The 26,199-nt window shown below is 37.2% G+C and overlaps 1 long non-coding RNA gene across 2 annotated transcripts; it reads right to left on the reverse strand.

The window, feature by feature from the left end:
* Positions 1 to 8,919: 8,919 nt before the first annotated feature.
* On the reverse strand, positions 8,920 to 23,035 carry LOC117244669. Of its 2 annotated transcripts, none has more exons than XR_004498174.1 (4): positions 22,847 to 23,035; positions 10,954 to 11,047; positions 9,375 to 9,440; positions 8,920 to 8,958 (listed from the first exon to the last, which is right to left on the reverse strand). It is a non-coding gene; the product is annotated as an uncharacterized LOC117244669 (long non-coding RNA). The 2 variants fall into 2 exon arrangements; XR_004498175.1 differs by lacking the exon at positions 22,847 to 23,035 and adding an exon at positions 11,739 to 11,821.
* Positions 23,036 to 26,199: the final 3,164 nt, after the last annotated feature.

The raw sequence follows: 26,199 nt of genomic DNA on the forward strand, positions 1-26,199 counted from the left end.
CCAAAATATGTGCTGGTTTGAAGGTAGACCAGCAGGAGGAATCAACCCCATGAAAATACTTTGCAAGTGATTTCAAGACAGAGCTACAATTTAATAGGAAAGTTGCAACAAAGGCAATAGTACAGAAACACTGGCTTGTGTTTCTGCACTATTGCCTTTGTTGCAACTTATCAGTTGCAACTAAGTGATAAAGCCAGACTACAACTGGGCACCCTGTTTGTCAGGGTGGTGGTGGCAGTCTGATTAAATGGTGGCTGCAGTCCCATTGAAATGATGGATGTGGATTTGTCAAAGCAGTGGTCCTGTGAAAAAGTCTGGTCCTTCCCTGGAGGTCCAGTGGTGGGTCCCTCAAGTCCCCAAACCTCAAGATCATACACCCTCAAATTCAAGCAGGAATGTTCAATACCTCCCCCAGGACAGGGAATTTTACAATGGAATGATGTAATCCTATGAGACATAGGATATTTTGGGGAGTCCTTGGTGGCACATCAGCAGAGATGACCACCCTTAGGCTGGGTGTAACAAAGAGAACACTACACCCAACTCATAGGTGGGGTATGCAGCTGTTACAAAGGATCCGCGTTAACAGTTCATCAGAAGGTGATGGAGGTGGTGATAGAAAACATAATTTGGTGACACCTTACATTGTAACCCAAGACATAAAATGCAGCAGAAGCCTGTAACATTTGATAGCAATACAGAAAATAAGAGTCCATTATAAAAACACTTAGATACTTTACAGCACTTGGCTGCAAATCTCATATCTAGCACTTGTTCTTTGGCTGTTTTTTTGGCTATTTTAGCTATTTTTAGAACCAAGAAATAACTAAAGCAAAACATATGCAGTTCCCTTTACGCTACATATCCTTCATGCCAACTAAGCAAAAAATTATCAAGCATTATCAACAGGACCTTTTGTGAAGAGGCTCAGTAGTAGGTACTTTTAAATGAAATAAATTTAAGTTAGCTGTTACAACACCTACAATGAAATAAAATCCATTCTCACTTATTGGAAGCAGCGGAGTAATCTCAATAATATATTCAAACTAGTATAATTAAGCAAGTGAGATGCCAGGATACATCATTCAGTTTAAATATACTTGAGAAATTAGAAGACAAGGTTACAAAGATACAAAATCTAAATGCTTAGGTTCCACCTCCAGGTGCACACACCTTTTCTCATTTCTTTCAGTTTAATGCCTTGCTCCTGCTCAGGAGAAAAATCTCTTTACTGGCCTTCTCCTTCCACTTTCATTTTAAGCTATATTAAAGATACCTGTATTTACCTACTGCAGGAATATATACACAGCCACTCTTTGGCTTTAGGGAGTGTTTTGTTTTGTTAACCTTTAAAAAGTATCAGTAACCTAATATCTAGGCCGCATCTGTTTTTTTGGCCTCTACTGTATAAGTTCATTTCAGATTCATATCCTCATGGGACTAGAAAGGAAGGAAAAAACTGGAAATTCACTTATAAATCACAATAAATGAAAAAATAAGTACATCTTAAGTTTGTGCTGTCCAACTTCAAGAGATTTAAGAAGCAAGGTTATATGACCAGCCCACAGTAAATTAACGAACACAGCAGTCACATGAACTGCATGCAAAGGGTAATAATACAAAATGCTGTGGACTCTGGCCTGAACCACATGTACGGGCTTTCACATCATATTTGTAATTCAACAGCTTCCAAAAGCTCTCTAATAAAAGCAAAGGGAGATACTATCTCAGGGTACAGAGACAAAGCATTTTATGACAAACAGAAATATAAGGAACATATGATGGAAGATGTGAAAGGTGAGTAAAAACATCTTTGATTCTGTAAAGGTAAGAGCCTGCAGAAGTCAAGTCCTCACAAAATGACTGATGCCTTCATCCATACCAGAGATTCAAACCTGCTTGCTCCCATACGAGAAGCTTCTATTGAGACAGATTTTAATTCTTTCATATAAATTTGAACTGATGGTTAGTTAGTTATAAGTGTTCACCTCTGTGCCAGGTATCCCTGTACCAGTAACCAGTAGCAGCTCACTGGCATTTTATGAACACACTGAAAATGCAGTTCTACTTCTGTATTACTAAAATACATTAAGTGTCTGTACAGGATTTCACAATAAAGGTATTCTGGATAGTAAGCCAAGTATCTTTTGACAATTACTCTTCAGGTGAAACTTCACAGACAACACTTGTATCCTCTTTCTGAAACTGTTGCTGCATCTGACAAAGCTTTATGCAGAATCTATCCCAGTTATTGACAGTCTGAGATCAGCTCCATCACCTTTTAGGCATTACCAGGATAACAGTAAACTCATCAGTTTGCATAAAAAGCAGATGTGCAAAATAACTAATAATACAAGTAATCTAGGCACACAAAAATGTTGGAATAATCACTGAAATTTGTAATCCTTTACAGAAGTTTCCATTAAAAGGAAACTGCAAACTGAGGCAGAGATGTGGCTAGATAAGATCCATTAGCATTAACTGACACCCTCTATCTAAAGTCCCATGAACCACTGCAAAAAACTTTTTCATTCAAGAGACAAACAGAGAATTCAGACTTGAAGGAAACATTACCCCTCCAACCTGATCTTACACCCTGCCCTTTAACAGACAATAGCTCAAGAAGAAGCCTAAAATAAAAATAACCCTTGGCCAACACAATGCATTTCAAATCTTCCCAGCACTTTTTGCATTTAAAACATGACACCGTAAATACTAGCCTGGCAGCCCAGTGGAAACAGAGTCCAGTAGCACCCTGCCACACCATAAACTAATGTATTTTATATTACTCATATAAAGGCAACGTAAGAGTACAATTTAATCAACTGAAGCTAACTAAAGCTGTACACTTGCTACACAGAGAAAGAACGAAAAACAAAAGGGATCAGCCAAAAGAAAAAAATTTAAGTGGCTTATGCTGGTGAACAGCTCAGTAAAGGATCTCTTGATCTGCATTCAGGAGAGGAGAGGAATAATAGCAAGAAAATGGCAGTGCTTAGTTTTTAACTCCCAAACTAAGGAGTGTCTCCATATGTGTATGGTTCCTATCAGTGTCCATGCTAAGACATCAAAACATAAAGAAATACAGTTATGTAAAAGAGTCAGATTTAACCTTGCACTTAGGGGGGAAAAAAGTCTTTGGGCATCTTCACTACAGCACTGACTATGTGAGACAAAATATACTGGAAATAGTTCTGCTTATTGCACTTTTTAATTGTTTTCTTATCCATCGTACCACAATTATTCCAGGAATCTGCATGTTTTTTCACCCTGGAAGGAAAATTCAAACCTTCACACTAATTATTTAATTGTGATTGCTATTCAACTTCCAAAAGAGAGGTGTTTTTGTTTGGTTTGGGAGTGTCTGGTTGGTTGGTTTCTGTTGTTTTTTGGTTTGTTTTTTTTTTTTGTTAGGGTGGGGGGTTGTAGATTTTTTAGTTGTTGTTGTTTGTTTTTTTGTTTTTTTTTAATTTTCCAGAATTTCTTTCCAATTACCATTATTTAGAACTAGTACTTTCAGGTTTACCCACTCACTCTACAGTCCTAAATCACATCAAAGTTTTCGGTAACAACATGCAGGTAGTAGGAAGAAGAAAAACTCAGTTAATACCTAGATAACATTTTCATCATGCATTTTTTTCAGTGTATTTATAATCAATCAGTTATTTTTACTTATTATATAGGATTCTTTCTATGCTCTTTGTGCTTCTCTTCAGGTTGGAAGCATGCCCCAGAGCGTTCCTGGAATCAACCAGTGAACATGCAGGATCATTATACTGAACAATACACCTTCAGAGAAAGATACCTGGAGTGGTTTGGAGGTGCTCCCTGAGGGCTAAAGCACTTTTTGTACTCTAAGATAAACAGTGTAACTATGTCATTAAGTCAAAGAGCCTTAGAAATACAGAGCTAAGGTTTTCAAAACACAAGGTCAACGCGTGACCTTGTGAGACCACCTAATCCTGGGCAGCCCAGCCTCGTCAGCACTAGTGCTGGATGCTCACTGAGAGCCTCCTTGTAGGAAATGTTGATACAGCAATTCCAAATGCTAAACTGCTGACATGAAGAGAACTGTATGATGCAGGCTGTTGTTGTGTAGATGTGCAAAAAGCAGTTCCATGTTTAAGCCACAGCATACACACAGATGGAATGGGAAGAGCCCACAAGCTAGAACAGGATGAGACAATTCCTGTCCATCTTCAGGGAGAGAAAGGAGGGAGGCTGCCCACAGGTCACCCTTGGTCCCATAGGGATAAAATCCAGCCTCCCACCCTACCTCAAGGCAAAATCAGGAACACTGAGTAAGAAAGGAATGTTTCAACATCCCATCTTCTCCAATGCTTTTTTTCCCCTTAAGGCTGTATAGTCTTTAATTCACAGCCAAAACAAAGGAGTACAATTTTTTGTAGACAAGCTTTAAGGGCACCAGAGACTCTTCTTTCCTTCTACCTGCAAGAGAGTATCACTCTTGTTGCTTTCATTTCAGTGCTATTCAGTTTGTTTACATCTCCCAAAATGCTATGGTCATTTGAAGCTTCACCAGCATTTAGGTTTTCCTCTCCAGGTACTAACATAAATTCTTCTCTTGAAACATTCCCCAAAGTCATTTACTACTTTTACAATCCTATTGCTTTTAAGACATCTGTAACTTGTGACTTGACAAAACAGGTCTGTCCTGTTTTTCAAATTTATCATCATCTTAAATTCTGAGCATGTCCTTTAAAGCATCTACAACTGCTCCCAGCTTAGTATTAATAAAAATTCAGATGTTCTAATCAGTTTTAAGATCTTCCTCACTTACTGAACATATATATTTTTTTAAGATGATTGATGTCATATTTATCAAATTCAAAACAAACAACTTCACTCATCCATAGCTACTGACTAACATTTATTATCTATAGTAGGGGGAGAAGAAATATATCAGTGGAATGTAAATGTAATCATATTGTGGTATGGAACCACAATATGCTTACATTAACAGTGATGCACAAGCAAAGATGCAACCCTGCATTACTACTAAACACATCTGGAGATTATCACAACCTTTTCAAGTTTTAGCCTCCATATCAGATTATTTTAAAATGACACAATACAAAATTGACAGTCTAAATACTTGATTTTTTAAGTGATGAAATCCATCTAAAATGTTTTAGCGCATGTTCCAGCACACTTAGGGATCTCTGTACACAGTTTAAACACATACTAAAGCCATCAAAAATTATAAGAGTTCTGCAACTTCAACTTATTTTCAGGTATTTCCTGTGCCATCTTCAACTATTCTACAAGTTAATGCTTCAGATGAGTGATAACTTCTCTTCAGAATTGTTCAGACATTTACTACAGTTCATATCTTATTGCTTATGTTCCTCCACAGCCAAAGGCCACCAGATTTGTGTAAAATAATTACAAGCTTTTAAAAATACCCAAATCATATCAGAGTAATTTTGAATTTTAAAATAGCTTCTTCAAACGCTTTACGTTACTGCACTTCTTTCTCAATGAAAGAACTGTGCGAGGTCCTTTTACTGAAGGCCAGGTATTTCAGAGAACTTTGCAGACTAGGATCAATTTTCTGGCATCAACAGCATACAAATACAGAATACGCTCCTAGAAGTAATTTTCTCTCTTGCTATTTTTGTAGCTCAAATATATCTATAAAATAGTTAATGTGCTTAGGAGTATTATACTTCTTGTTCTGCTCTCACCAACTAATGAGATTAGTTGTGGGTCCATGTGTGTGTATTCCTTTTTTTCTTAATACATATGAATTGCTTTATGTCACTATAGACAATAGTGTTTTCTTTTCCACATGAATATAGTCAACTGACTACTCTTTTAAGGATTAATTTTCCAGTTTCTCCTTTCTTCTGGCCTTTCTTAAACTAAGCTTGAGCTCCAACTATGAGCAAATGACACTAGAGACTACCTCGTTTGATACAAACATTCTATATGGAGTTAAAGATTCCTTCTGTAATGATAGCTCAGTCAGATTATTTAACAAACCACACAGAAAAAGTAGGAATCATAATTAAAAGGAGATAAGGCAAGTACACTTCAAATTCAATCCATCTCAATTGATGTGTCTTCGATTCAACTTTTAGAAGGAAAAGTGATAAAGATCACAAGCAATAGAGAATTACCACAACTACAGATTATCCAAAAGTGAATTTGTCACATTTGGTCGCATAGAACCCAATCTTTCTCTCACCACATGTAGGCAGTCAGAGCTACTAACTGGTCTGTCAGGTTTTTGGGTTTTTTCTTGTCTTTCAAGGTAACTGTCCATTTCTGCACACAAGCACCCACATTAATAACCTGGTATCAGCACCTTAGGTAACCAGTTATTCTCCTATCACACCATACAGAAACAAGTACATATTCTGCATTCTGTGATGAAAAAATCCAGTTTCTAAAAGTTCTACATTAGGGCGCATAACCCTTTGGATTTGGGGAAAAAATATGTCAGGGAACATGCTGCTCCCTACTTTGTCTGTATTTTATCAACTCTTTCAAATGGAGACACGTAAGTCCATTTCTCTATCAAAACCTGCCTTATATTTTGACTGCCCAAAAATGCAGGTATTTGCTCAATATTTGCAATTAGAACTACTGCTACAAATAAATTAATCTTTTTAGAATACTTCAGCAGATGGTTTTCCATCCTTTGAAGAAGTCACGTAATTGAACCTGTCTGTTAAACCTAACTGACTGTTATTGTGAAAGCAATAACAGCTATCACTGAAAGAGTGAGAGCGCTAACGTAGATTTTTACCCTTTAAGCAGATCTGCCAATAAACTAATACTGGCCATCAATTCTCATCCTACAGTCCAGAACTCATTTTTACTTATGCACAACTACTGGTCTCCTAAGTTACAGGTAAATCCTATGGGCAAATGAAATCCAGAAAAAAACCCTGAAGATTTTTATTGGTTTTGAAATTTTTCCCCTAGGTACATGTCACTTACAGGTGAAAATCAAGTACATTGACTAATTAGTCTACTAATCCAGAAGGAGGTATTGGTAATTATGTATTCAAAAAAACCCCAAAAAACAGGCCACACACTATCATAATACATGACTTGTGGCTATCCTACTCTCAGCTACAGCATCAATTACACACCTTTTAATTCTGTAACTCAGCACTATACAAGCACCAACCCAAACCATCCCTCCCTGCCCAGTTCTTTTCCAAACAAGGTGAGAAGATATACATGAACAGCCTGTAACTCCCTAAAGAGTTAAAGATGAGTCCAGATGTTCAATGGAAGAGATGTCAATTAAACTAGTACCATTCCTAATTTAGTTGAACTAAATTAGCTGAAGACTGTTAATTATTTAACTCAATACCAAAGTAACTTACAAACTTTTTTCTAACAATTTTGTCTCTGGTATTATAATTCCAATTAAGATGTTGCCAAATTCACACAATTTGAAGGCTCTTGTGAAAGAATCATATTTAACTTTGTATTGCAATCTTATGACATCAATGCCAGCAGAAATCTGCTGCACTGAGCAAAGGAAGCACTCCCATCCTACCATCTCTCAGATGACACACAAAAAAATGTAGGCCCGAAAGGAGACATATTATTCTGTCAAGAACAAAAACAAAAAAAGACAAACCAAAAAGCCAAAATAGCCAAACCCAACAGAATTGACAGAGGCTGGAGGGCAGCAAGACTGCCTTTTGGAATACCTACCCATACGCTGTCAGATTGGTCCACACTACAACAAGTCTCTCAGCCACCACAAAATTAATTTCTGAATCAATTCAATGAATTAACTAGAGCTGTGCTTAACACTGAATTTTGTCCTTTTCTGAGATGAGGTAAGCAAAAAGACAGAACTCCTTACACAACAAGCATACATAGATGTCACCTGCTGTCAGTAATGAAATAACTATGACTTACACCTATTCTAAATGCAAGCATTCCTAAACCTCCTCCTATGCCTTAATAAAAACTGTAATACAAAAACAGGCATGAACTGGCAGTACGGCAAAGTATCAGTGTCAACAAGGTACCTCCTTTATGGAGAACCCATGCAGCTATATGTTAGCTGCTGCAGAGGAAAGAGTGCTTTTGTTTCATTACTAGGTTGATAGAGATCCATTCTGGTGTTGTTTTGCATTGTGCAGGAAGAAGCAGTAGTTACAAATTCCAGTAAATGAAGTTTTGCCAAGACAGATGATCCTTCCTATGTTATAGAACAATCACAATTTCAACATGTGGGCTGAACAAGAATTGCTATAGCACCATAGCTTTTGTTTTATATACAACTATAATTTCCTTAAGAAAATAAACTGCAAGTTTATTGTGTTGGCAAACCTGACATGTTCATGTTTAGGTTCCAAATTCATTATGAACAAGCATTGTACAAAATCAACCATGCACAAGACGACTTTAATAAAAGGATATGGTCCACAGGGAAGGAGATTCCAAGATACAGAACAAGATTCTAGATTGTTAAAATGGACCACATTTCCATACTGAAGATAAGCCCATCATCTGACTGTAGTAAACATGCACAAGCCACAGTCTGGCTCCCTTGGGGAGGGTTTCATGATTCCCAACAAGATCTCTTGCAAAGAACTCAAGAAAATCCAATACAAATAAAAAACACCAAACAAAAAGAGTTAATGCACAGGGGATTAAAAAGAAACCCACCACCTGCATTACATGCTACAAAGAAAAAGTTGCAGAGAAAGAGGCAAGTCTCTTCATTAACTTGCATATTTTGATTCAGAAAACCTTTTTCCAAAGGAGGAGAAAGGGGTAGGAGGGTGCAGATTTTCCATATTCAGTTAACTAGGAGCAGCAAACTCCCCCCCTTTGTCCCTCCCCTACAACTACTAGCTTCACACATCTGCATTGTTACCTTCACTTTTTCTCTTCTCAGGCAGCAGAAAAGACAATTTTCATCAAAAGACCAATCAGAAACACCTTCAGGCTCACAGTCTGTAAATCAGAAGAATAGCAAATTACTTCATATTCATAAACCATGACACAACTGGAGCCAAAAGAGAAATGCTGAATTAAATACCTGTTTCACAACATTCTTGCCTGCATTCTGAGGATTCAGGCTTCATTTCGGCCATTTTTCTAAATCCCCAGATTACCAAACTATATACATTTTATCTGTGCACAACAAATCTGTTTTTCTGAGCACTGCAAAATACACTCCCAGCTACATAAAGATGAACGCACACTCATTAGTAATTTTAGCCAATATGAAACTAACTGTGAGCACTGCCTGGGGGAGGGGGAAAAAAAAGCACAAATCACCACGGTAACACACATTTTCTAGAGGCAGAGCTGAGGCTGCTTCTGTCATTAGAAATGCAGAACAAGATACAAACATAGAGATTGAATACCTTTAAACAAACTGAGATCTTTTAATAATCCAGGTCCAAACAGGCCTTCTAGAATACTTTCAAACCCTAAAAGCAAATAAAAGAATTGTTAGCTTTCTAGATTAGTACGTCACTACAATATTCACAATAGCAGTTCTATATTTATCTGTTCCAAGAACAGAGCTCAACATGTTTTCTCCAAGTATTACAAGATACATGGGTCAATTGTGATTACTGAACTACTGATAAATCATAGCACAATCTAGAGTCCACTGACTCCTGTACTTTTCTAAATAGCTTGGCTAAAAACAAAGAACGTTACAACATTGAAATAAACCACTTTGAAAAGAACATAGCAAGCTGCAGCTTCTACAAGATCACCGAGTAATTTCTACACAAATAAAAATATTCTCATTTAAGCCTCCAAACTGAAAGAAGGTACATTTTTCAAATTAAAGAAATGCATTCTTCCATCTCAATGACATTCAGTTACTTTTCTGAATTTCAGTTAACATTAGAATCAGTGTTTCCTGAAGAGTTGCAGTTGTGAGGAGAGAAAATTAAAAGGAGAGAGATTCAATGTTATCATATCACTATAGAATGAAATTTCAATCACAGATCTGCATCCAAGACACAAGCAGTCCGATTTACTTGAATGCCACAATATATACCTCACTTAAAATAAATCTAACCAATTTGAATTTATTTCAGAAGAGGTAAAATGTGCACCAAAATTACTGCCATTATTTGGAAAAGTTAAATCAATATAACACTAACCCCCTGCTAGTGGTAAAAAATCTACAGAGCTATTAACTACCCAGTACTGTGAGAAGATGGGTTACCAGAGTACGAAAAGTACGAAGATTACTGTAAGGGTGATAAACAAATTCCACCTTATAAAAATGTATAAAAATGGAGTGACCAGAAAAATTTGAGACTATAACTTACTATATTACCTGCCCTTCCCTGCCCACTCCAACACCTTTGCTTTGTAGGTTTAAGAATGGTTTGCAAGTAGCTAGGGGCTTCTAGCTTCTCCTACTTGTTTGAGTCTTTGAGTGGCAGAGGAAGGAAAAAGAAACAAATTAAGAAACAAAAATATGGCATTACATTTAGAGAAACTTGCATATGTGAATCAGGGACAGATAAACTACCTAAAATAGTAATGTTTAAGATATCAGTCAAAATCAAGATCATGTACTATGAAGAAATAGTTTATTACACTTCAAAAGAGCAGTAATTCTAAAATAATTCTGATTTCATCCAGATCTAATATCTAAGTTATGTTTTGGACAGCAGTCTTCAAAAGGAAATGACAAATAGTGTTACACCCCTCTGGGTGTCAGCAAGAGTGTCAGTGCACCAACGTCTTTATCCATTGGATGCAGGATTCTACAAAATTTGCAGCCTGCAACATGACTTAGATGGCTAAAGCATTGCTGAGGTACACTAAAAATCTAATCTCAGAAAGGACCAAGAAAAGGAAAAAAAAAAAAAAAAGTGAAATAACAGTCAAGAGTGAAGAGAAATAGGGACAAATCAGAAAACAAGGTGGAAGAGGAGAAACTGAGAACTGGAAACACATTCCATTGAACAGCACCTTGTCAGGCAGAGAAGTAGCACTGCCTCCAAAAAAAGCCAATTCAGGCTTCAGGAAGTGGCAGGAACAGAGGGAAAGGACCGACCAACCTGACCTAGAAGAAAAATAGGAGAATCAGGGTATTGACCCATAGGTTTAACGTTGAATAGCTTAGAACGTTTTTAACATATGGGTAGTGACCCTCAGAATTTGACTCCTAAATGAAACCTTAAGGAAAATAGCTAACCAACCTTGCTCTTTATCTTTTTCTTTAAAACTTATGGGTTTTTTTATATATATATATATGTATAAAAATCAAAATACTTTAGAAATTTTACTCAAACTCATCAATCTCTTAATAGTAACTGCCAGTGACTCATGCCCCACAGTTTGCCATGCATGCAATTGCACACTGAAGTCTCTGCCAAGTTTTACAGCTTGGATATTGTATGATCATAGTTTGCTAGCCCACTGTTCTGAGTGATGCTAATGCCACTCGGGTTTTATTAATATTAAATATTGGATTTAGCAGTTGCATAGCAACAGCAGAACATCTTATGTGCAATGTTTGACATTAAAAAAGGCAAATAAGGGAAATATGAATGTATTCAAAAATTATACTAGAGACTGGTAAAACTGCCATAAAGCTGAGCCCTTTTCCCCCCAAATGCAAAGTGCAATGCAGCAAAGGCAGTTTAAGCCCTGTGATGTCGTGTTCAGTCATTCAGGGCTCCAAAAGAGCAACTGTGTACAGTTAATCATGCAGAATACATTGAAAACAAAATCTTGAAAAAGGAGCTGCCTACTTTTTATAGTATTTTTTCTCTCCATTGTCACTGCTCTTAGAAGCTTGAAAAGAACATTTCTTTCCCCACCGATTGTCCTTTTCCATTTGGCAGATGATATTTTCCTGCATTTCAAATGGAACAGAAATTAACATGGCTGCCTCTGCTAAATTCCAGTTTCTATATTTTCATCATCTGTATTTCAGTGTCTGACAGTTCATAGCAGCTGAAGAGCAGAGCCAGTGGAAAAGTTGCAGGAATAACAGAATTAGAAGAAAGAAAAAGAAAGAAGATTCCAGTATTTTAGAAATCAGTATTATTTTTATATGAGATTAGATTTTCAGATTCAGTTGTATTTAGATCTGATATGCTTTTCACAATCAAAGCAGCCACATATTTAACACTTACAAATACTACTGGTGACCTTTACAATGAAAAATATTTTTTGATGTTAGTACAAGAATTTAGAAAAAATTATTTTAATTTAAAAAAACCCAACAAGTTTATAAAGCGTAAAACATCTTTCTTTTCCAAAGAGGCTCTCTAAGAAGTGAAGAATTAGAAAAAATAAATCCCAAAACAAAGAAAGAAAACCCTTAGTACTGAAGCAAGGGTGGAATAACTTTTTTATTGCAGAGGTTGTTACACACTTATTCCTATTTCACAACTTCTACCTCTACAAGTAAAGCATCCTCTAAAACATTCCCTGATAAAAATCAGAACATGTATGTGCCATTTTCCCACTAAGAGTAGCAAGGAAGGAAATTAAAAATAAACAAGGAAGGGGGGAGAAGGTTGACTATGCAGTCTTCAGCATGATCAATTTTCACTAGTTTTGTCTAGGCACCTAAACAGTTTTATTTTCATCTTTTCTTGGCATTTTTACCCATCTGTAACCAAATACTTTGTCATAAATTTAAACTGTAATTGCAGTTTGATGGTTAATGGTTTAAGACAACAATTTAACAAAACAGTTTCATTTAAGCTTTGTAAAGGAAAAAAAAACCAAACAAAAACTAGTCAGACCCTCATGTCATCTTCTCCCTTAAAACTGAGAGCCCTTGTGATCATTAAGTAGCTACCAGGCTTCTTGAGATAACAGTATTAGAGAAGTTGATAGCTGATAGTCTATGGCCACTCTCTAATAATGCCGATTAGCAAAAGACACATCCTCTACTATAAAAATTAGGAATGCAAGATCTTCAGAAAAAGATAGGGATGCATTTCTGGAGTGCCACTGACACAGAGCCTAGTAAGTCAAATAATGCTTTTTTCCTTGTCAAGACAGCACAGCTCAAATATACTTTTGAATAGTCATTACATAATTCAGCCCTAGATATGTATCTAGTCAAAGCAGTAAAGCTTGACTTTAACTTACAGGTACAAATCATTTTGGGATAGTAAAAAGGCACACACTACAATTGCTCTGAATGTAGTATTGAATAAAATGTTAATAACTCAAAAAATCAACACAGCAAAGGCAGAAAACAAAAAAAAAGCAACATACATAATTGTCAACTCCTCAACCCTTATCTGTGCATATTAATTTAATCTGTAAATATCAATTTATAAACTAGACCTCAACAGACTAAATAAGTACTACCTAGGCCAGCAGTTAAGTACAATAGGTCATAGAACCAGAGAATAAGAATTTCCAGAGTTGGAAGAGATCCACAGGGATCAAATTCAACTGCAATGAACTAGTTGCAACAGAAATTAAGACAAGTGATTCATCAGTATTTATTTATAATAAACAGCCAAATACATAGCAATTTCCACATTAAAAGGACAACTTCAAAAAGCTGAAAATTGAGTCAAGTCACTTAAGACATTAGTTGGCTATATATTTTGTTTCAATTTCTTAACCAGCTAAGAATATATTAGAAACCATCAAAACCAGGGGGAAAAAACCTGTCCTGCTAAATGGGAAAAAAAATTTTAAAACTAACAAAACCCAAACCCAAGTGACCAAGATTAAAAACACAAAAAGGAGACAACCTGTTGGATGATGGACAGGAAGATTCAGAGCACAGAAGATAAATCAAAACTCAGAAATGTTGCAAAAGTCAGAGAGGAGATGCACACAGCTTTAAAGTAGGCAAGGATAAAATCAAAACCAATGCACATATAGATTGGATTTTTTAGGTAATATATGTAAGAGTATGGTAGTATATTACAAAACATTCAACAGAATGGCATATAATCATTCAACAAAATCTATCAAGGTGGTGTTAGTAACATCTGCAACTTAATTGTCTTAATATTCAATGAATATGTGTTGGTTTTCTTTCTGTGAGTTACTCAAAGAATATTTGCAGCAGTGTTTAATACCAGAAAGTCTTTAAATATTGCAAAAGTCCCAATGGGCTCCAAAAAAAGGGGGGGAAAAATGCTTTGAAATGTCACAACATTAAACAAGTTAGTATCAGGGTCTCAAATTGATAAAGGTTTCCAACACCAATGAACAGTTCTCAGGAACTGATAGCAAAAATGGTATCAATCAACATAGGCTAACAGAAATTCTTATTAGAATCTTAGAAAACTTAGAAAATGAAATTTTAATTAACAACAGGTTTGATATAATATTTTTAGACTTTTGGACTAGAATGACATATCTTGACTAAAATCAGAAATTAAAAGAAAACCCAAAATTTAAAAAAAAACCCTAAGCCAAACCAAACAAAAATCAGTCAAATAAATACAAAACATTAAAAATCAATTAAGTGACAACTCTTGAAATATTGGTGGCAAGAAGAAACTACTGATAGCAAGGTGCATCAGGCACTGGTTCTTAGCCCTGTGCCATTTGCCATTTCAGTCCTAGTCAGTGACTTGGAAGAAAGCAGACACTAAATTTGCTGGAGCTACAAAGACAGGAAGAGCAGCAATTAACAAAGGGCCCAGGTCACAGAGGCTGCTTACCAAAGCAAATGCAATTAAACGACACTTGGAAAGGGGGGTAGGGGGAATGGAGAAAGCCACAAATCACACATCTAGGAACAGGAAAAACAGCTTCTCAACAACATACCCAGACACAGGAGCTGAAACTGGAAGCTGATCAAACTCAGCCAGACGTAAGACACTCTCTCTTTAATTTTACAAGAGTCCAATTGAAGACATAAGACATGCACTCTAGGATTGGATCATCATTTTCTCTACTCCAGGATTCTGGAAGTGATATTCAGGAAAGCACAGGCTGGTTGCTGAGATCTAGTTCCCTTTCCCTCTCCCCCAGCACTTGAATTCACCATGTTAAGAGTCTCATTAACTAATATGAAGCAAGAGCCACCACCATCACATCAAGTTTTTATTGGATTCTTCATGCCTAGATTTTCTGGTCAAGATTGGTTATATTTATCCACAGCTATGGGATTTGAAGCAGGAATTAATTCAGAAATATCCTACAGTCTATGTGTAACACGGGAATTCTGTCTCTTTTAGGACAAAAATTCATTAAACTTGAATGTTTCAGTCACAGGCATCTTAATAGAAAAGCAAGACCAAGCAACAGGGGAGGGGGAAAAAAGTCACAGGACAGTTATTAATATACACTAAGTCTCATGACATGCATATAATTATAAGTTGTGAATATTCTTTTATTCGTGCAACAAAATAAAACTCCCATCCACCTATGATGAGAGATCTCGTTATCTGGATGGAGACCAATTAAGAACTCCAACTACAAGTTACATCAACTTTGCTTTAGCTTCTTGGGGAACAAAGAAAAAGCTGTGCATCTCAACCAATTTTTCAAATTTCATGCTTCCCCATTCTTGTTAATGAAACTGCATTGTTCAGGGACTTATTGCAGACATTCCTGCTCCAGAGGATTTTGAGGACCTTAAATATCAACCTGGTTCTGTAAGAGCAATATAGACACATGCAATACAGAAGAAAAGAATTAAGGATGTTAAGACAGGGTCTGTTTAAAATAACAGGTATATCCAAGTTCTGTATGCCAACACATAGGTCTTTTTGGTAGCATTTTGCACCAAAACACCTCCTGTTCTCAAGACAGAATACAAAATGTCATGTGCTGGAGTCCCTAAACAGGCCCTTGGAGCTCAAGAGAAAAATAATTGTTTGGCCTTAGAATAATGCTTTATTCACTGTAGAGCAGCAGCTCCAGTAGAGAAGCTTCATTTGAAGCAATCAAGAAGCCAACAAGGCACATGTTCTGCCAAACAGCCACTACTTCACTGTTACAGTAACTTACTACAGCAGTAAGCTGAGAAATCAAAAAAAGTAGCAAAAACCGACAAGAACTGTTGATAGAAGTGCTTCTGACTGACCATCCATACTGCAGGACTTAATTAAAATTCCACTACTAGTTTGCAATTTTAACAAAAAAGCTGCAGCAGACCATCCTCACTCTTCTCTCCAAGCATCCCTCTCAAACAAGCTATTCCTTTTCCTCTGAGAACCACGTCTAAGAACATTTTCTCTGATGCAATCCCAAACTCACAGCAAGGCATTTAAAATTTAATGAGCTAAACATGACAGCATAACAGCTACATATCAGAACAACAATGTTGCAATGCACTTGCCTTCACAGCAGAAAAATGCCCTGCCAAATACCCTAGAAGAGGGGAGATCTCTCGGCTCTACGAGGAAGAGCAGAGAATCAAAGCCAGTTACCAGCTTGTGTTGCAGTGCAAGAATTGGAAACAGGAGACTCTCCATCCAATGTTAGCACTCTAACTGGCAGGTTATCTCACTGATTACAACTGAAAATTCAACCCCAAAAAACCAGAAGTGACAAGTTATAGCTTGTTGCCAGAGTGCAGAGTATAGCAAAATATGGATCATCTCCTGCCTCCCTCCCACAAGGAGTATTTTTGTGTGTGTGATCTGATATCAAGAAGAGAATTATACAAAGGCATGCAAATTTCTTATCTCCAATCAAAAGTCTCAGAAGCAAAATTCAAGAAAAGCTAAGGACATTGCAATAGCTCAAGAGCCCCTCAGGATACAGCAATTGCTATGGCAAGCTGAGTTGCAATCTTCATATGCATTTGCAGGGGTGAAAGGATCCTCCAATTTGTAGATACTGCACCACTGGCCAGTTGTAAGGGGGTTGTGGGCTTCTGTTTTACATTTTAACTCAAGATCAGGAGGTTTACTGCAGGACTATCTGATTTTCTTCACACCCAGTCACCACTAATGCAGGACCTAACTGGAATCTTCTCATGTAAATACTTACATTTTATTACTTCAGAAAATAAACCACAAAATACAGACAGCACAAAATGGCAAAGAATTACAACAGAAGAGTTTCAGTAACTATCAAGTTTCCATGCATCTTTAAAATATATAGGTTTTACTCAATGATAGAAAAGGACCTAAATTTTAAAAAAAAAAAAATTAAACTAATTTAACTAAACTAAAATCCAAACAAACAAAATTTAACAATAAAAACTGAAGAGGAAATTTGCTTTTCAGTATCTCAGTATAAAGACAGTGATCTTATTTGTTCAACCTCCAGTTCCACTAGGCAACCAGGCACAACTTTCACTGATAAGAAACTCTAAGAACTAGCTAGGAAGTTTACAAACAGATTAAAGGTGTCAAATAGGTGAACAATAAGAATGCACACTAGCATGGACGAAAATATAGAGGCCCAAACATTTCTCAAACTTGAGGCAATTTTTTTCAATTTTTAACCATGTTGAATTATTTATTGCAGCAAAATAAAAACCTTTAATTTTTTTCCCCCACTGGAGACAATTTACTCCCAAGCAAAGGTAAGGTGGCATGCACTAACTACCACTGTTTATACCCATATGCCATGCTCCTAAGGCACAAACTTAAGAACAGCCTAGTAGTAGATGGAATTGATCTGCCTGGAAAATGCCTCCCACAGAAAAGATAAGATTTCCACCAGCATCAATTCACTGCTCCATTTTGTGGCCACAGTAATGCTCGTATCACAGATCAGCAAAAGCCAGGTGTGCTGTCAGGAACAACTTGCCACAAGCAGGTATAGCAGAGGTCCAAGTCAGTCTAAACCACAGAAGAACCCTCCCTCCCCATAGAAGCTGTCTATGTGGAAGCACAGGGCACCAGGCGCTTTTACCCCAACCTCAAGAGATACTGGCACAGTGCAGAAGTATTAGAGGCATGAGTTGAACTGGCTGAGATATGAGCTATATTTCACACTCCACAACTGTCCTGTTTGAAGAGGGTTGCCTTCTTGCAGCAATTCAGTCTTGCCTGAGATTGTTCCCTGTCTGCAACACAGTCACCTACTGAAACCATATTAACTGAAATAATTCAAAGCTAAAAATCAGCTCAGTAGGGGTAGGTACAAGCTGCTGAATCCACTTAAACAAGGACTGCCAGCAGTCCTTGCATCTACCAAACCACAGCAGTGATCTAGAAAACTCCTGGAGTGTGACTCAGTTTCAACTTCTTTACCACAGGAGATCATTTATACCATAATTCATTACTGAATTAACTCAATACATTATTCTTTTCTTTCAGCTCTCAAGTTATAGATATCCCTTTCACAATCTATACAGTAATCAGCAATGGGAATGAAAACATGATTCTGTTAGGAAACTAATTATTAATTACCACCCATCACTGAAAATCTGATGACCTTCAATGAACAGACCTATGAAAATAATTGAACATTTCTGAGTTGAGAGGTTTACCTGCAAGGCAAAAATTGCCAAGAGCATTTTTACTCTGTTATTTGTGATTGTAAGGCTGTCTGGTGCAAGTCTGTCTGGTGTTAAATAAACCTCCATGATAAGCCATTACATAACTGCCTCAATGAACAGTACACCTTGATTCCAGCTAGCTCATAGCATCCTGAAAAATCTTGCGGTATGCAAAGATAGACCATTTTATTAAGTCAAGTGATTATTTCACTACACCAGTGAGTATATCTAAATTCTGATTAAGAAGCTAACCAAAGTGAAGAAAGCTCTAGATCATGGAAAGAAAACTGAATCATGACTACAGTGAGTATGAAGCATATGTGATGTTTTGAGCAGGTTTCCTAGAATTCTGGAAAAGTATCCTTAGCCTTCCCATATGGACAGCTCAGTTCTCTCTCAAAAGGAAGGATGATCTATGCAAAATCAGAAGGTGATACTGGCAGCTACACAAAAATGAAAGGGTAAATGAAACCAGGGCATGGGGTCACAAGTTATATACCTTAAACAAAAACCCTGAAAACAAATCAACACACAGAGAGGAGTGTCTTAACACGGAATGACACAGAATTCATACCAGCTACAGGGCAAGTCAGTGACGAATTGTGATCACTGAAGTCACATTTGCAAGTATACACCAAGCAAGGCATTATTCCATGAATCTACAACACAAGGCGTAAACCCAAAGGAAGCAAAACTAAGCCGAACAATCTTCTCCAGCTTTATAGTTGTTTGCACAGCAGTAGTATTAAGAACACAAAGGTACAAAGTAAGCACATGACAACTCTTGCATACGGCAAGGAAGATACAGCTGTATTACTGTTGTTACTCTTGTGCCAACATAACCAAATACTAACAGAAATATTCTTAGTTATCCTTCAGTCACACCTCAGGTTGTGCCTATGCACTAAAGAAACTGCAAGCCCAGATATTCCTCTGGAAACAGAAAAGCATAAGCACAGCTGCTGACAACTTTGTAACAAAATATTACAGCAGAAAAACAATTTGGTGCTGAAATTAACTGTGGGAACTGAAATTGCCAGATGTGATGGAACATTACTCAGTGTAGAGGAGGAACAGTAAACCTTTTCTAAAAAAATAACTACACTCAGATGCAAGAAATCCACAGTAAATTGCTTTAAAAAAGCCTGATCTTTGGGGTTTAGTGAAATTTTCCCAAAGAGCAAGTGACCGATAAATCTCTCTCTCTCATTTTTTATGTCGCATAATGTCTACCACCATTTCACATCACAAATCTTGGAATCTTACTAACCTTTTAGCCCCAGACCCACATCACCAATTCTGTAAGCTAAGCTCAGACTGCTTAACCATCAGCACTTCTAATCACACTTTTGACTGGCAATATAAATTACTATATAAGAACATACAGAAGATTAAAAAAATAATCATTTTTTCTTGCCTTATTTCTAGATTGGAACAATTTCCTGACCTAGTCCAGTTACACTGGCCTAGTCCAGCTACACTGGCCTAGTCCAGCTACATCAGCAGGAACAAGTGGCAGGACTAGGGAGGGACATCTTAGACAACATTGCAGAAATCAAAATCTGCCCAACTTAGTTGTTCGTTCTCTCAGACTACCTTTCCCTTATTCAGATTAAAGACAGATATCTGAAGTAATTACTGGATCAGAACTGAATATCATAGCCAGAAAAGATCCCTTTGGGATTTGGTTGATGCAAAAGTAACATGATAGAGAACACAAATTTCATGATGGCCATTCAGGATTTCAAAGTTATTCTCAAGTATCTTTTCTGGATAGCTACAGTGAATTTGATGTTTAATAGTATATTTGACAGCTGATAGTGCACTTAACTGAGTTTTATATATATAGTAATTTCAGTTCCTACCATCCCCTTTAAGCCTTCCTCAAACCAAGCAGTTACATGCAGCTTTTTGACACTGCTATCTTCTCCATCTCGTTTATTTCAGACTTTTTGGAATTTCTGAAACACAGCATATATTATTGGCCTTCTTTAGTCATATGTTTAATCCACTGTACTTTGGTTGAGGCCACCCTATACCCTCACACATTTGTCTTCAATCGAGTTTAAGTTCTTTGTTTCAAAGCATCATTTGTGATCTAAACTTGAGAAAAGACAGCAGTCTCATACTTTCTACACACTAGGTTTCTCAATATCCCTGTGTTGCAGCAGAATCTCAGGATATGCTAACAGTTAAACAAATTATAAGTTTCTACTCAAGAACATCAAACTGTTACAAAGACAAAACATCTGAAGATAAGACTTCTACAACAGCCAGTCCTGCTCTAATTTTACAGTTAGTATCTCAATAAAAAAGGTCTTAGTAAACCCACTAGACCTGCCTGAGATATTTTTAAAGAAGTCACTATCATCACTAGGATGATCAGAAGATCTGAAAACAATTCTTTGATGCTGAGAGAACACTGGGAGAGCATTCAGCCTTCCAAATCAGAAATTGGTCCTTTGTTCTAAATCAGAATTAAATTTTCCAGGTAAACTATACACAAATCTTCTCAAGCTTGCTCACTCTATTGTACTGCTAAATTCATCAGACACTCAAGTATCTGGTACAACCTTTATATGAAGAAATAACAGAAACCCTTCAAAACTTTTGAGTGCTTCTTTGCTAGAAGCTTCAGCTTTTAAGATTAATATTACTGTCCACTTATATTGCAGCTCTTTTTTTAACTTCTTAATTGTTCTCTCAGAGCAAAATCTCAGAAATGGATTTCCTAATCCACAGCTAGGAACTGCCAGCAGTACAGCCATATAAACAGCAAAGGAATTTGATGCAAACTGAGCTTCTGCAGGCTACACCCTAATTATCTGAGCCTAAAGGATTTAAAGTCTACAATAACATTAACAACTATACAAAGTTTGTTGATGTCTATGACACTTTGTAAATATGTTCCCTTAAGGCCACTTTTTCCCCTACAGAATTCTTCACACATAGGTTTCTCTGAAAGAAAAAGATTATCATGCACAAGTAATAAACCAAGTATGGCATAAAGAGGGAACAGTAAATTACTGATGACTGTGTGTGCAAGAAGCATTAGTAACTACCTCATGTGAGTGCCCTGCTCCCCACTACTGTCAATTTTATATATTAAATACTCTGAAAATTATTTCAAATATAGCAAATTTTTCAAAAATTATCTTTGACACCAGAAATATTTCCAAGTTCAAGGAATATTAAACTTCTAGAATGCATTGTAGCAACCATAATACACTTTTCTATAAAACCACAGCAGTAATACCAGAAGAATGAGTGAAGGAAATCAGACACAAACAAAATGCAGCAGGATACTAGAACAAGTGCTGCAGAACAACTTGCACTAGTTCTTCTTCTGCCAAAGTAGCCAAGCTAAAGAAGAATTGCAATTTTACCTGGATTTATTACCTACATACGGAGCTGAACAGTATCAACTGAAATCCAAGCAGAGAAACTATACCTAATCACTTTAAAATCATAGCTAAGGTCAGCAGCAGTTTTAATAAAAGAAATTCAAACCACATGCAGAGAAGGTTCCTTTCACTTACAAGGGAAAAAGAACAGAACTGCACTGGAAAACTAAGGCTGGAGAGGAACCTGCAAAATCCACAGCCTCACAATGAACACTGCATTCAGTATCCTAATGACTTCAGTATTTAAAATACTTGCTTTTATTAGTGTTCAATGAGTAATTCAATCAAACACAGTAGTAGTTGAATACATGGAACACTTGAAGAGTAGCCAAGTCAAAAACCCAACATTTTTCAAAATAGCACATAGTTTAATGCTGACTTTGTCTTTGAACTGCTAATTACTTCCATACAATTACTTACATAACAGAAAACATGCAATACTTCATTTTGCAATAGTGATACAACCACAAAACACATTTTAAAGGAACCTGCATTATCAAATCTGCAAAAATAGTTTAGTATAAGGTTTACTCTTCCAAACAGCTGGCTCCTTACTAGTCCCAGAATAATAATATGACCTGCAATGCAGGGAATCAAAGAAGACTTCAGTGTGCAATTTTGGGTTTTGTTAACGCTTATTTGATGCAAGTATTTCTATAGATACTTGACTATCTCAGGTATTTAAAAATCTCTCTGTATGCATTCAGAAGTCTGAAATGGTCTCTCATAACTATCTTGACCATAGTCTAAAGATTTTATATGTTCATGGATTAACCTACAGTTAATCTTATTACACAAACAGCCAACATTTTCAAGAATGAGTGTTAAAGCTGTAACACTAAATAAGCTCATTTAGAAAGAAACCCTGAAATTCTTTTTACTCCTGCACCCATTTTAAAGTCACCAATAAGCACTCGTCAGACTGCAAAATGTTTCTACCAGCAGGCTTCTGAATATGCATAATGCCAATAAAGTTAATTACATTTAAGAAATAGTAGTCTATGTGCAGTTAAGATACTGGCAACATTTTAATGCAAAAAAAATGTTTAAATATACTAACATCCTAGTCTTGGGATATCCAGTCAAGCTACGCAAAGAGATGTGTTTGTCCCTTGCATACTCCCAAATGTGGAAGTAGGATCAGAAACTGGATCTGGAAGAAAGGGTAAACAGCAGGTTAGTTAAATTCACAGAGGATACTATGTTTGGAGATGTTGCAAACATTAGTGAAGACAAACACATAAATGACCCAGAGAAAAAATACAATTACTTTGGAAACAAAAACATCGTGTGAAAAGTAACTCCAAACACTCAATGTAGAAGAACCACAATGACAGTGGAAGAAAATGTAAAATGAAAGGGACCTAGAAGCATCAACAGTGGACAGTCAGCTAAATATTTGCATTGAAAGACAGTCTGGAGTTGCAGAGGCACCAAACAGAGCAGGGAAATTAAAGTTCTTTCTACAGTCTTTGAGCCAGTAACAATAGCCATCTCTCTGCACAATTGCCAGGGATTGAAAAATTCCCCTTCACGCCCAGCAAGTGGAAAGCTCTTCTCAATGGCAAATCAAGTTCTGCAGGAGGTAGGGTTTAATTTTTTTTAAGCAAAGTTAACATACGGTTAGCATAAGCCTACGCAGCAGGCTCTTCCAGTACTTCTGCTGCTTGTGGCTTTGTGCAGAACAGGAGGAAGCTAAGAAAACAAATCCATTTTTACAGGTGCAACTCAACCTTGCATTGTTCAGATTTATTCCTGTGGTCCTTGAGTAAAGAAACCAAAACAGCTAGTTCAACTACTAAAAAGAAAGAATAACTTTAAAAAAAATTCCTTTACCATTTACTTTTTGCCTTGAATTTACTTTTCCCAGTGACATCCACTCATCCATCAAGGCAGATGTCAGCACTATCCAGCTTTAATAGCAAAGATAACAGGAGGAAAGAATGGACTCTGTCTTTAGAAAGGCTACAAGAGGATCCCCACCCACAGCAGACAAATGCAAATGTAAAAGCTAAATTAACCAGCATACATCTTCAAAGATTGTCAAGCTTTTGTTTCTAAGAAATATTTCTAGGCACAAACTAAGAACCATTTATTCCGATTCATTCCCAAATTAAAAGAATAGGCTAATTTTACAGAATTTGTTTCTCCCAGTAACAAGGCTTCCTTGAGGCAATCATGTAGATGTTTCATACTCATGGCAGTCCATTGATGGAAAAAAAAAGAAGACAAAAAAAAACCCCACTCCAAACCAAAAGGTTTGACATTTTAACAGAAGCCCTCTTTCTGCCTATCATGTTGCTGAATATTCGGAGAAGCTCCAGCATGGAGACTCATGCTCCCGTTTATGCATCCCATCATCAAAAGCAAAAAGGAGACTGAAGGTTTTCCCTCCTCTTGACAACTGCTAAGCTATGTGATTTCTGAAATAAGTCATCCTATGCACATCTTCAGCTGCTGCTTGTGGTGTGATGGCAAAACAAAACAGCTCCTACCAGTTTGCCTCATCTTTGACAGAAACTGGTTAGCTCTGCATATTTCAATGGAAATTTAAATATGTTGCCAGGTATCCCTCAAGCCAAAGGCACATGAAATGCAGCTTGGGTTTTAAATTAGTTCAAACTGTAAAGACAAAACAGAACCAAGAATTACACAGTCTCATTGAAGAACTCACTGCATTTCAGGAAGATGCAAGGCTTCAAATGTAACAAAAATTAATCTTTGCTTTTTACACCAGAGGACACTGGCAAAGTATCTCTAATCTTTTGTCCCTTTTAAAAAGATCTGTGCTAGCATGAGGCAAGATTCATAGAGGCTAACTCCAATCAAGCCTACAGATTCGAGCACAGTCTCCTGAACAGTAGCAACAGCAAATTTTGCAGCCTTTTCCTTCTCTACTCCATCACTCATTCCTACTCCTACACTGCATCAGTTACACTGATAGAAGTTCATGAGACTGCAGAAAGGGTAAGTAGTTTTGAACACACACCCCTCACTTCTCTCTCTTTTTCTAAGCAGCAACTTCTACAAGTTCACCTTGCATGAGAATGGCTGTTCCAGATTAAGACAACTGTTTAACTAGCCCAGAATCCCAATTTCAGTAAGGACAAAAGCATAAGTGGCAACACAAGGAGTTGCCTTAAACAATGCCATCATGAAAAGCATGACCAGCAAATCACAGAAAACCTCTTTTCAGAAGTAGAAGCACAACTCCTGCTTAAAAGTCTGTTATGGAACAGCATGCAATTACTCCAGTTTGTCAGATATGTAACTGCACTGGGCTCCCTGCAAGTGAAAACCATGAGAGATGTATGTTGGCTCCCTGCAAGTGAAAACCATGAGAGATGTATGTTACAGTGAAGATGCTGGAAAATCAAGGCCTATTATAACAGAAAGGAGTTAGAGTCAACAATGCTCCGTGGTCCATAGGTTTTGGCACAGTGTGCTGCAGAGAACAGGTGAGACACAATGGAGCAGGACAGACTCACGCTCCTGCAGGAGAGGCCACCACACAGATTGCACAGCTTGTATGGAAGGCAATGAGACCTCCCGCTGAATGAGCAGACAGGAGTTATCTGGGAGTGGTTCTTACTCCAGTTGTCTCTCGTGAACGCAGAGCTGGTCTGACACAGTCCTGTCATACTTCTTGGTCAGCCATCAGGAGCTGTGGGCTGAAGAATCTCAGATGAACTCAGCACAAGGCGCTAACTGCCCTTAGCTCTACCTACTTTTTCTCCCTAATGACTCCTGTTTGGAAGCAAGCCCTATGACAACTTTAAACCTTGTCTTAACACAAAATCCCTAAACCAGCAGTCATGCTGAATATGCATCCTGACTGGCTGACCACATAAAAAGTCCAGTCCAAACCTATGCATCCATCTGTGGTAGGGACTGTTTTCACTGAAAATGGAAGACACTGCACTAGACCAAGAATGCTTTGAAGTCTGGTGTATATGGGGGACTGAGGTTCAGGAGGCTCCCATGGCTAGAAACCCACTGCCTCTGCTCTTTGGGAGAACACTGACCCCAAACAAGCTATTTCAGAACTGGCCCATGTCCCCAGCTGGCATCATAAACCTAAGGTGTAAGGTACCCTAGCAGAGATCATTGCCATTTTGTTAAAGCCCAAATATGCAGATTACCCAAAGAGGTAAAGAGAATCCCTTCCTCTAGGCCAACATTCAAAAGTGTGTTGACTCTAGTTTGAAAGGAGAAGTAAGACTACCACTATGTCATAGGCACCAGAGCGAGTAAATACCTATGAGAATGACTGCTAGGAGATATAAAGATAGATTCAGTGGGTTTCATCCCTGAAAACCACTTTTTGCTAACTAGTGGTGACCCTAATGTCCCCACTACAGCATCAGTTTCTCTGTAACTTCCTGTTAATTTTATGAAAAGCAAATATATTGG

This window comes from Parus major, chromosome 6 (assembly GCF_001522545.3).
Source record: "Parus major isolate Abel chromosome 6, Parus_major1.1, whole genome shotgun sequence".
Taxonomy (NCBI): Eukaryota; Metazoa; Chordata; class Aves; order Passeriformes; family Paridae; genus Parus; species Parus major.